Consider the following 12,584-nt stretch of genomic DNA (forward strand, 5'->3'; position numbering starts at 1 on the left):
TATTAAAATTTTAGAACCCTTGAAAAAGGTCACAAATGGACCGAAACGTCGGGAAATATAAAGAAAAGGGAATTGAAAACGCTAGTTGATTCCCTAAATACTGCTTAGCCAATGTTTCAATCTGATAGAAATTTTATAACTACTACATTTTGTGGCCAATGTATAATCCGAATGTAACTGTTATGCGGTTATATCTAGCAATGTGTCAAAACAACTTGGTATTTTAAATATGGGCAATACTTTGGTAGTTCCCACAAGGATTTTTATAAAAATTCGTTAAAGGTTATTTCTAAGAATATCTACAGGAACCCTTCTATGAGTTCCATCGAGAACCCTTCCTGAGAATTTTCCAGGGACGTCTCCTGGAATTCATCCAATACTTTTTCCTTAGATCCGTACTTAAACACCTGCAAGATTTTTTTTCCCTAACACATCCAGGTTTCGAGCAGCCTGCATATATTGTTTCAGAAATTCAATAAATTTGGCTGGCACTGTTTGTCAGGGATGCATCTAATAACTGGTCGGTGGTCAGAAAGCCTGTGCTAAATGATATTTTGGCCTTGTAAAATAAGTCAAGTACTTAAATGAATCTGAACACTCTGATCCAATTTTGTTCAACAGATTTTCCATCAAAGAGATAGCTTCCAATATTACCACAAATAATGTTAATAATTTGTAGGACAAGTATTCTTACAAAATATTAACATTATTTGTGGTAATATTACAGTTTTCCTGAAATCAATAAAATACACTTGATCTAGTCTGGCTTAACACCGACCATTTCTTTGGTAAATGCAATTAAAATTTTTTTGAAAAATATTACAGGGACATCAGGAATTTTTCCTTAGGTTTTCTTATTTGTTCTTCCAGGAATTTCTACAGATATTCTTCCAAGAATGGTAATCTTCTAGTAAATCATGCACAAAAGTATTTTTTTTAGAAATTTTCAATGAACTTACTCCAAGATGTAGGGTAAGTGTTCCCTTAGTTGTGGGTGTTCCTATAGCTGCGGTAGTGCCGTTTTCACTGATTTTATTACATTAACCACAGAACCGATACTGCCAATCGATGTATTGGCTTGTTGATGCACGGAATAGTTGAAAAGAGCGTTCAAATTGCTTTAAAACTGATGAAATATCACTAAAATGCTAAAACTGTTCTTGCTTGTACCAATAGTTGCGGTAAAGTGTTCCTATAGTGGAGGATCCCATAAGAAAACCACGGATACCCCAACTATAGGAACACAAATTAAAAATATACCGCAACTAAAGGAACAGTGTACCATTAGTGGAGGTATTATTTTTCACTGACATGCCGTGGATTACTGCGATGAAATCATTTTTCTCATTACGTCAATGCTCGATTACTTTTTCAAATCGACGTAAGTAATTTCCGTACGGTTTTGAGAAAATTAATTCAGAAGAATCACAACCTGTCTTCTAAAACTGTTATAAAATGAATCATCTTTTTGACATGTTTTCGCCGTGTAAATTGCTTAAATTTTGCATATAATAAGCTCGCATTCAAAAACTAGGGAGTTCCTGTTATTTCCCACAAAAAAAATATTACAAAATGATAAGCCGATTTATTCAGTTACTTTCGACGTTTTTGTACCAGTGTAAAATCGACTCAAGTAGTGTTTTGTTTCGATTCGTGGTTAAGTCACTTTGTCACCCATACAGCGGAGCGGCGAAAGTAGTGGTTAGGTAGCGAAAGTTGAAAATCTTACTTTCGTCGTTTTGGAAATCCAGAAAGTAAACGTTCCAAAAGTAAAAAATCGAGTTGGTTTAGAGCAAAATGTGAAGAATTTCGTCTGCGAATCACGTAGAATCGATAAAATAAGTTTATATACTTTTTTGACTTGAGTCTGTTTGAATAAGTTTTCGAGAATGGTCGTTACTCTCCGTTACAACATGAACATTTTCATTTATTGCGCTTCTTGAATTTAGGCGGTTAAATGAAGTTCGATCGTGCTTAGTACCTCCACTATTGGTACATCTACCCTACTTCTGCAGTTTCTACAAAAATTGTTCAAAAATTCTATCTGGAGATTCTTTACGAAATCCAACATTTTTTTTTTTTTTTTCAAAAATCGCTCTATGTTCAGGAACTTTTTCTAGGGGTTTCTTTTGTGCAAGGATTTCTCTTGAGATTATCCAATGATTTTTTTGCAAAAATTACTTCATAAATATATCATAGAAGTTCACTGAGTGTTTCTTCAAGAATTACTTAAATTTCGCCGAAATTGGGAAATGACTATGTTTCTTTTAGAATTCCTCTTCCTTTTCCGAAAATCATACAGACATTTTTCCAAATATCACTTCATGAAACATTTCATTGATTATTCCTAAATGACCACTGGCCCGCTTATTCGCCTTTTTGGGTTTAAAGGGCTATTATACGGCCAATATTGAGCATGTCAGCTGTATAATAGCACTGTTTTAGCACACAGGGCGAATTAAAGTGCTTTTTGGTAACCTGGGTTCCATGATCTCTCTCAGCGGTCCCTCGGAAGAAATCCTTTAATTATTTCTTGGATTTCTCAAAGGATTGCTTCAAAAATATTGCCTGAAAAATCTTAAAAAAAATCAAGAGATTCCTGCAAGTACGTTGATAGAAATTGCTTCAAAGATTATACCAAACGTTTCTCATGAATTTATCTAAGAATTTCAATGTGTTCATCCTGAGATTCCTTCAGAAATGACGAAATACAAATAACCTGAAATGTTGTGTGTACTGAGCGCATTGAATTTCAGTAATTTTCCAAGGAGTTTCAGAGGGTTTTTCAAAGACAAAAGTAAGTAACCGAGAGATTTTTTGATTTATTGAAAAAAAAAACGGTGATATGTAAGTGGTTGGGGTGCTCTGTAAGTTTGTGTAACTTTTGAAAACTGAACAAACTAACCACCCACAGCTTACCGTTTTTGAATTACATTAAAAAATCTGTAGGTCACTTATTTTTTTCTTTGAACAACCCTCTGAAACTCTTTGGAAAATGACTGAAAAATAATGCACGAAGTATACACAGAACAAAAGTTGTTTGTAGTTCGTTATCCAAATTTCAACCAATTTGGACTACCAGAAGCTGAGATATAGATCCTTGTTTGGGCATTTTGTATGGCAATACAGCATTTGGTTACTAACTTTTGTCACTGACTGTAGACTCCTTCAAGGAGAAGTTTTCAAGTTTTATTAGGTTTTTTTTCTAAAATTTTGAGTTTAAATATTGTCTCAGAGATTATACTAGGAAGCACGTAAGTTATTCTTTCTCTTCGAATTGCCTGAAGGATACTTTTGAGGTTTTCGTGTATTGTTTGTAAGTTGGTGGCACGTTTTGTAGTAAATGGACAATACCAAACGTAAAATTGGTCAAAGAAGGTTTCTACAAGTATTCATACAGGAATTCATTTCTTAACGAAACTAACCTGCGCTTCACTACGGAATTTCTTCAAAGTTTCAATATTCTCTGCAGGGTCTTCTCAGGCAATGCTATTCATTTCTTTTTCCTTACATTTACTGCCATGAATTTGCCTCTATGGTATGTTCGTAGGGTTTGACCCTGGACTTTTTCAATAAGCTTTCTATAAACGTTATCCAGGGACACTTTCCAAAGAATATTACTGATAGGTTTTGAGGACATTTCTTCATATGTTCATTAATTTCGTTGGACAATTGTAACGGTTTTTCGATCCGCTTACTTCTCATGGCAATACTATTTATATTAATCACCCACTAGCATAATTAACGGATGACCCCTTCATTCATACTGAAGCTTTTACTGATTTTACGAAAAACTCATTAGGAATGCTTCAACAGAGATCTCTCTAGGTTTTTCCGTGATACGTTCAAAGGTCTTTCCAGGAATGATTTCTAAATTTTGTCCAGGGGTTATTGCAAGAACTTTCCAATAATTCCCCAGAAAACTCTATCCTGCGTTGTCTGATTACCACACGAGTTCTTGACTTCGCCATTCACAGGTCAAGTTTTGAGTGAAGACCTTCAGATCTAAAAACATGGTTGATATCCATTCTGGTCCGCTTAATTATATAATACTTTAAGTGCATATATTGTAGTACATCGACTGTTCAAGATTATACAAAAATTAATTTAAAGATAGTTCATGAGATCTTCCAGCGTAATGAGTAACTATTAGTTCACAGTAATTTTACCCATACAAGTTCATATATTTATATCTTACCAAGTGTTGAGTGCATCGGCTCAATAAGGCTACCCAATAACTCCTCGGAATACAAGTCTTCGCATCCACAAGTCTAATATCCAAACAGGCTCATATGGCTATTTTCTGTCTTCGGCAAAGTTGAGGCTGACAAGATTTTCCATGAAAAGAGTTTGTTCACTTTTTCATAGATTATTATGACGAGCAGTTAGTGGACTGAACACAAAAGGTTTGTCTTTTCCATAGTAATTTCCATGTAAACTTCAAATTTCTTTTAAATCACTTAAAACTTTGGGATAATTGACTTAAACGGTGCATAGAGGAGCAGAAACTTCAAAATTTGCATCAGTCTAGTGTAGCCGTTTGAGCCCGGTAGATTCGAAAAGCAGGATTGGGAACTGTGACCACAATTTACCACAGTTCATTGATTCTGCCAGTCAACCAAAACACAAAGCAGCAGCAGCATCAATACCATCAGGCGTTGCGCTGCCAACGGTGTCTCTCAACTATGAACTAATCTACGATGACGTTACGCTGCAACTTCCAGCGGGAAGAAAACCTTTAATGCGGGCCGTGTTTACAAAAAATGAACGATTTCGTTGTGCATTCATCCACTTTGTGTTCATCCGGTGAACATTCGTTGTCCGGATGTCATTTAATTTAAACATTGCCCGCATTTAGAGCAGAAAAGAAAAAGAAAGTCGAGGATAAAAGAAGACCGTGGATAAGTCCATGATCGTTTTCTGGCAGTCATCCAGTGTTGCTATATTTTTTTTCCGACTCTCATCTGTGCTTTCGGCTGAAAACATCTTACTTATCTTAAGTCAATCTCCAAAAATCTCGATAAAAATCTGTGTCGCAAAAATATAAAAAAAATCATATTTTAGATCAGAAAGAATTTTCGCAAGCGTATTTTGACTGTTTTTGGCTTGTCATCAATTTTTAATTTGAACTAATTCTTCTAAAAGTAAGTTAAAAGTACTAATAGTTTCTAAAATATTATTTTTTGTTTGAAAAAAACTTAAGAGAGTAATGGCATTTCTGATTTATATCTTCCAAAACCGTGTCAATATTCTATTGGGTCTTGCACGACTGTTTAGATTTCTGTGATAATTTTGACATCCCTCCAAGTATTTCACTGCGACTTTTTCCTCCGATCAGACTCAACGATTATTACAGTACAATTTAGTGCGCACAAATCACACAATCGCGCACAGCAAGATCTTTTTAACTAGGTAGGCCAACAGGCCAACTGTCAAAAAGCTGAAACAACCTATCTTATGACAGACCTTGCTTGTATACAATTGCACTGCGAAATTGTATGCGAGATTCGACTGTGATAATAAGAAATTTGGGGTAGTTCTAAATGTGAGCAAAAGTCGCAATAAAATCTTTAAACTCTTTTTTCTGTGATCTGTGATGACATATATCTGTAGGCAATAACAAGAAAAATCTGTGTATGTGGCATCACTGCAGCCATCCCGAGGAAATGACTGAAAAAATGTTAAATAAATCAATCGCTTGTGTTTTCAATTAATTGAAAACTATTAGTACTTACAGCACGAGCACAATCATTCGATACATATAAACAAGTTCAATTTTATGCCGCCTTTAGCGAACAAAAAGTTAAACCCCGTTTTCGCATTTGGATTTGAATGAACGTTGGGAAGAAGAAGATTACAGTTTTGTTTTGAACGGTCATGGTTTGCTTTGGACTTTGATGGTCGTGTAGAAAAATGTGAATGTAGAGGTGGTAAATGTTTGCTACAGCACATTTCCCATCCCTGCTCAAAAGAGGTTTACCTCTCGGTCGTCACCTGTTTTGCCATCGGCAGAACTGTCACGCTGATGCTGTGTATGGGATGCGAGCACCAGTGTTGTACAAAATACAACACTGAGATTACTGAAGTTTTAAATTCAAAACATGGGAGGACATATTTCATCGAGCATATTTGAGTGTTCATTAACGTCAGCTGGGTAACTAGTTACGCCTGTAGATCTCAAGGCCAATATTCATATGAGCTCTTGTACATCCATAGCAATTCGTTTGGCTCTAACTTATATTTTATCAACTATCGAAAAGCTAGGCTGGTTAGCCGTAAACCACGATTCATAATTAAAAACAAGTGTTATATTTTATGTTTGTTCAGTTTGCTTGTGTTTGAATGTCACTCGTAACCCTACTAGAGATCATTCATAGGCAATTTTGGACAACCGAAAACAATCTTTTGAATCAAATCTTGATAGATTATAGCCTGTTGTATAAACCTTATCCAATAGTCTTCGAGGGATTATTCGATATGCATAAAGATCCGAAGTGTCTTGTTCTCAATATGTGACTCTAGTTGTTGGATGAAAATATAAGTAGGAATTGTATTATTGTGCCTTTCTGGGTATAACCCTTACTCGGTAATTTTCAAGAAATCATTAGTTACGCTTGTAGAATTGAAGGCCTTCAATAAGAGGAGTTTGAGGAGTTTGATAAATTGAGAGCGTGGTTGAAATCAAAAGAAGAACCAACGTAAGTGTATGAGCCCATATGAATGTAAATCTTATGTGTTTATCTTCAAGAGAACACTGGTCACAATTGTTGATCCAAAGTCCTGTGTACAATGGAGTTCTTCAAATTTTATTCACTTTGGAGTATCAGAAGCTGAAATACATATCCCCAAGTTTTGACATTTTGTTTGGAAAACAGCATTTGGTAAATAACTTTTTTCACTGACTGTATTAAGTCCCTAAATTCGCACGAGCTAGCGAAGATGCAGCGGTATTCATCGTCTACAGCGATTGGAAAAGAGCAATATCATATGCCTTTTCAAACTGAGGATGCCTAGTTTTTTTTACTTATATTTTGATTGATCATCAAATCTGACCACTACTTCTGCCTAATAGAACTCATGCCAGCCAAAAGCATTATTTTAGTCGAGTGGATTATTGTTGTAGGTGAGATCACAACTTACAAATTTGCGCTGCAATATTCAAGAATATGCCAGAATCCTGGTGTACGCCTAGCGTTACACTGCGGAACACGGTTTTTTCTCAAGAACCAAAATACCGCTATTTACTAAATTAAGGGTTGCTGAGTCCATTGCCGTTTTCAGAAATTTCATGGCACGTCTAGTTTTTGAGATATTGACGGTTGAAAATGCTAAATTTGACTGTTTCAGCCAACTTGCATGCAAGTTTCCCAACTTGTACGGCAAATTGTTTGCTCAATTTGTCTCAGAATTCAAACTTTATGTATAGAACAATAATTATAAACGAAGTTCATAATATTTTCGATGGTAAAATGTTATTTTTTGGTGGTTCAGAAAAGTATTGTATTATTTCATATAAGAGAAACGAAGAATTTTATATGAAGACGGCAAACATGTTGAAAAAATTCGATTTAACCTAAATTTTATCGTAAAATTTCAACTGATTTGTATCTAGATTGAAAGTTCAAGTCCTATTTAGCATGTTTGGTAGATTATATCACAAAAAAGTTTGATAAATCATACTTTAAATTTCATGTAAACATCAATGAAGCCAGTGATTTATACAACTTTGGCGACCTGTAGCTAAAAATTGTGACGTGCTGGAACATTTCTGAGAACGGCATCAGATTCAGCGATCCAAAATCTACTAAAAACACATAATTTGATCCTTGAGACACGCAAAAATGTCATTTTTGTTGCGCTGTGTTATATAGCGTGTGGTAGAATTGACCACTAATGCCGAATATATCATTATATATATTATATATTATATATGTCATTTTTGTTACGCTGTGTTATTTGTTCATTTACCCAATATAACTAAGTCATCTCAAATGTGCACCAATCCAGGATGACCTGTTGATAAAGAAAGAAGATGCGTGCTTGAAATCGTTTGATGGGCTCTTCTTCAAAGGTAATTTTTTCGGCCATGTGATTAACCTTGGCCTCCAGGCCAAGTAATGCACCAGACCTTAATATTTCCTACAAAGTAAAGTAGCGTTTCATTACAACGAGCTTTTTCATTTTTTTTGCATACGCTATTAGAAAACCTCATAAACATCTGCATTATCACAGCCATTTTGTGAAGGGAGTGGGTTTATTAGTGGCGGAAAGATGATAAGTCCATGAATGATCACTGCGGCAATCAACAAATCAAATTTGTTTCAGTATTTTGTTAAGATAACAACATCTCGGAATCCAAGATGGCCGTCACAATAGCCGACCTGTGTCCCTACTCTCGATTTCCACGATACTTAACTAAATGAATAGCAAATTGTGACCTTATGAGTCACCAAGTGGCTCGTTAGCTTAGTTGGTAAAGCACTCGTCTAGCATACAAGAGCCCTGGGTTCGAATCCCAGCCGAGCACGTGGATTTTTTCATAATTCCAACCATAATGTATTCATCTTTACCACGCGTAATGAGTAATAGATTTAAAAACCATGTGGATTGGATTACCTAACAGCTCAAAAGTAAATTATCGTTCCTTATCTGATAGTGTGCACAGCTAAAATAAAAATTACATTGCTATTGATGACTTTCTTCGACTGATTTATGCCTTCGAAGTTTTGGTACCAAGTTGGATTCAAAGCTATTTCTCTTAAAAATTGTACTCCTGTGGGAAGCAAATTCCAAGCGAACATAGTTTTTGCCGATTTTACGACGTGACTCCTGAACAGTTGCACTTCTTTTTTTATTGTAAAGAACACGAAATTCGATACGGATCCCGTTCGAGGCCTTCAAAAAAGCTTAGAAACAAAACGAACGTGACCACACAAATAAAGTTGTAAAACAAAAGAGCGGTCCCGTAAATGGTTTTCTTCGGCAAATGCGATCCCTTTTTCGGCACAGTCTTACGCACGTTCCCAACAAGGTCTAATTCATTGAGAAGAAATACCAGTCTCCCGTTTCTGTTGTCCTCTCCACTTTTTTACACAGCAACGTGTCAGAGTCCTGCTGTGAGGTGTGAGCTATTCCGAAATCCCGTTCTTTTTTTCGTCTGTGCATTTGAACCCATGTGCAGTTTTGTATGCACTCCGGGTCCCGCCGTTCGATGGAAACCGTTATGAGTCTTGAGGGCAGTAAACAGGTACCTGCAAAGATATGCGAGCAGGTAAAAAAGAGGCTCGTTTTACAACTCCCGTGCATTCGAAGCGAATCCAGTTCTAACAAATATCCTTCTCTTCTTTTCTTCCAGATTAATCGCAATCTATGGGCATCATATAGAGGCAAAAGGTAAGCTTCGAGCGCAACAATCCTTCCCCCGAAGACTACTGTCAATAACCTGCAATCAATTGAATCAACCCATCATTCATTCAACAGTGGCCAGAATGTGCATTTCTGTTTCCGTTCTAAGGTTCTGGGCGTACTATCACGCAATAGGCCAATCGAGTTCAATTTCCATATTTTCCCACACCACCCCGGCGGCGGCGGCTCAATATCGACGGCTACCGAACCGCCTCGGGAGTGATTACACTAAGGAACATTTTTATCGGTTTCAAGTACAAAAATGCCGCTATTGAGTTAGTTCAGGGTTGCTGAATCCATAGAATCGAAATTAACATAGCACGTCAAGTTTTTGAAATATTGGCTATTGCAAATGTAGAACTGCTCAATTTGAACCAACTTGCATGCAAGTTTATCAGCTTGTATGGCGATTTATTTGCTTTATTTACCACATAGTTCAAACTTTTTGCATTAAAGAATACTTATTTGCAATTTTCAAAATACTTTCAAAGCTCAAAAGTTTGATTTTGATTTTTTAGTAATATCAATCATAATACTGTAAATTTCATATAAAAATTATACAACCAGCATTTAAAACAACTTTGACAAACTGTAACTCAAAATTGTGACGTGCTAGAACATTCAATATTTTTGTTCCGCTGTGTTATAATTCCACCGCGAAACGATTTCTCGAGTTCAAGTCGATGACCTCTTCCGCAGCCAAGTCACCGCCGTTGCCATCCAAGTGCTAAACCTAACCTATCCTAACATTATAGAGCCTTCAATCAACCAAAGTGCAGCCCGAATGAAATCGACTTACACCCTAGCAGCACAACCCCCTCAAGCCTCCTCCGACACCATCCTGACCACCGCCGGTTAAAATACAGAACATTGCACTTTCGCCCTGAACTCTAGTCGCTTTTTACGCTACTACGGGAGAGCCGGGTGTGATGGAATAGCCCCCCCCCCCCTGGAGGCGTAATTTCGAATTAAAGCCCAGCCGGAGCTCCAAGCACTGCACTGAATCTATTTACCGGGTGTAAACAAAAATTGTGATTAATTCACTTAACGGCGATTTGAGATCTATTTCATTTATTTCTTGAGTTTTGAAGTTATGATTTCCACTTACATTTCTTCTTCTTTTTGGCATTTTGTCCCCACTGGGACAGAGTCTGCTTCTTAATGCTTAGTGTTCAAAGAGCACTTCCACAGTTATCAATTGAGAGCTTTCCTGGCCAAAGTTGCCATTTTCGCATTCGTATATCGTGTGGTAAGTACGATGATACTCTATACCCAGGGAAGTCAAGGAAATTTACATTACGGAAAGATCTTGGGCCGATCGGGAAAGGAATCCGGACACCTTCAGCATGGCTTTGCTTTGCAGCTGCGGACTCTAACCACTCGGCTAAGGAAGGCCCCAAAGACATCTTTGAGCAAAAATGCTTCCAAGTGATTTTGACCGTCTATTTCAAGTTTTGTCCCACTGTGTACTGTTGATCCCCAAACGGACTAATCTAGGATTAAAAGTTTCGTTAATAAAGGCGACAACAATATAATTATCATAATAAATATAATAATTATAATAATTATAATCATTATAATAATTACGGTAATTATAATAATTATCATAATGATTTTAATATAAGTTCCCTATTTTTTTTTCTGAGAAAATTTAAAAAAGTTTAATTTTCCAGCGATTTTAACACCTTCCGATTCATCGTATTCAACTGAGTACGAATAAACGAACACCAACCAATACAAACAGCTCCACAATCCACAAAAAGGGCCACACAGCCGCAGAACAAAAGTGTCAACAACCTTTAAACTTCAAAAAAGCGAAAAATAATAAAGAACAAACACTGCACCAACGCCGTCGTCGTCCATTGATGGGTGCCGACGAGGATGGGGAATGGGGGGCGAGTGCAGGCACTTTCGTATGAAAATGAAAACAATTGGCTTTCGGTTCCACATGCGCACCTTTCCCAATGCAGCTTTAGTGGAGTTGTTCTGGATATAGATGGATTGATACGTCTAGCTTCAGTAAAAGGTTCCTGCCATCTCACGGGAATTACGGGAAAAAATGGGAACCGGAGCGAGATGCTTCCATTAGAAGGGATTCTTGCGCGTCATTTGCGCCATCATCCATCGTTGAATGTATGGAGGTATAGGCGTCATAGGCGTATAAAAACATACAGTGTACGATCGTAATTGCCGAGGCAAAATATAGTGGAAGCAGTGTTGCCAGTTTGGTAAATTGACCTTACTAAATACAATTGTTTTGAGATGTTTCGGCACGAAATTGACTTTCGTAGTTTTGTACCACTCCAAAACCTCCTTCGAGTTATGGCACGATGCCAAATCCGACCAGAAAATAGAATGTAGACGCTTTAGAACGAACAGAAACCTAAAGCGGTTGGAAAGCACGTACAGGATAATGTGCTTAAGAGTAGCAAGTGCATACCGGACGGTATCTAAAGAGGCCGTGTGCATCATAGCCGGGATGACGTCCATCGGGCTCATCATCAAGGAAGATGTTCAATGCTTCAACCAAAGGGGTACCAGAGGAGTCCGCGACACGTGTAAAGAGGAAACGCTCAGAAGCTGGCAGCAGGAATGGGATAACTCCACTAAGGGTAGATGGACCCATCGACTAATACCAAATGTGTCAGATTGGTATGGTAGAAGCCATGGGGAAGTGAACTTCCACCTGACGCAGTTTCTGTCAGGACATGGTTGCTATAGACAGTACCTGCATAGGTTCGGGCACTCAGAATCTCCTGCGTGCCCCAATTGTGCTGGTGTAGAGGAAACAGCGGAGCATGTCGTGTTCGATTGCCCCCGTTTCATTGTTGTGAGAGGTCGCATGCTCACTACATGCGGAGGGGACACGTCCCCCGACAATATTATAGAGAGAATGTGTGCGGATGCCGAGTGCTGGAATGCAGTAACTACGGCTGTCACTCACATTATGTTAGAATTGCAGCGTCTATGGCGCGCCGACCAAGAGTTGGCTGCAGAGGATTAGCCCTGCCGAGGCTGGTCCCTTGTAACATTGTTTAAGTCGGCTAGGAGAAGCAGTTTGCCTAGGCTACTTCTGCTACACGTGTTGTGCTATATGCACTGGTCCCTTCCCGAAGAAATACCGTAAGGTGGTTCCGGGGAGATGAGGGTCTGAGTCCAAGGGTCATGTCGATGCACTG

At 37.7% G+C, this 12,584-nt stretch overlaps 1 protein-coding gene across 1 annotated transcript in view; it reads left to right on the plus strand.

Moving 5' to 3' along the window:
- The window catches only part of LOC5578584 (PR domain zinc finger protein 1), a 188,797-nt gene that overhangs the window by 46,981 nt on the left and 129,232 nt on the right, over nucleotides 1-12,584 (plus strand). Inside the window, exon 2 of the mRNA XM_021842085.1 lies at nucleotides 9,356-9,393. The gene's annotated coding sequence lies outside the window, so the exon portion shown is untranslated. The remainder of the gene's footprint in view (nucleotides 1-9,355; nucleotides 9,394-12,584) is intronic.

This window comes from Aedes aegypti, chromosome 2 (assembly GCF_002204515.2).
Source record: "Aedes aegypti strain LVP_AGWG chromosome 2, AaegL5.0 Primary Assembly, whole genome shotgun sequence".
Taxonomy (NCBI): Eukaryota; Metazoa; Arthropoda; class Insecta; order Diptera; family Culicidae; genus Aedes; species Aedes aegypti.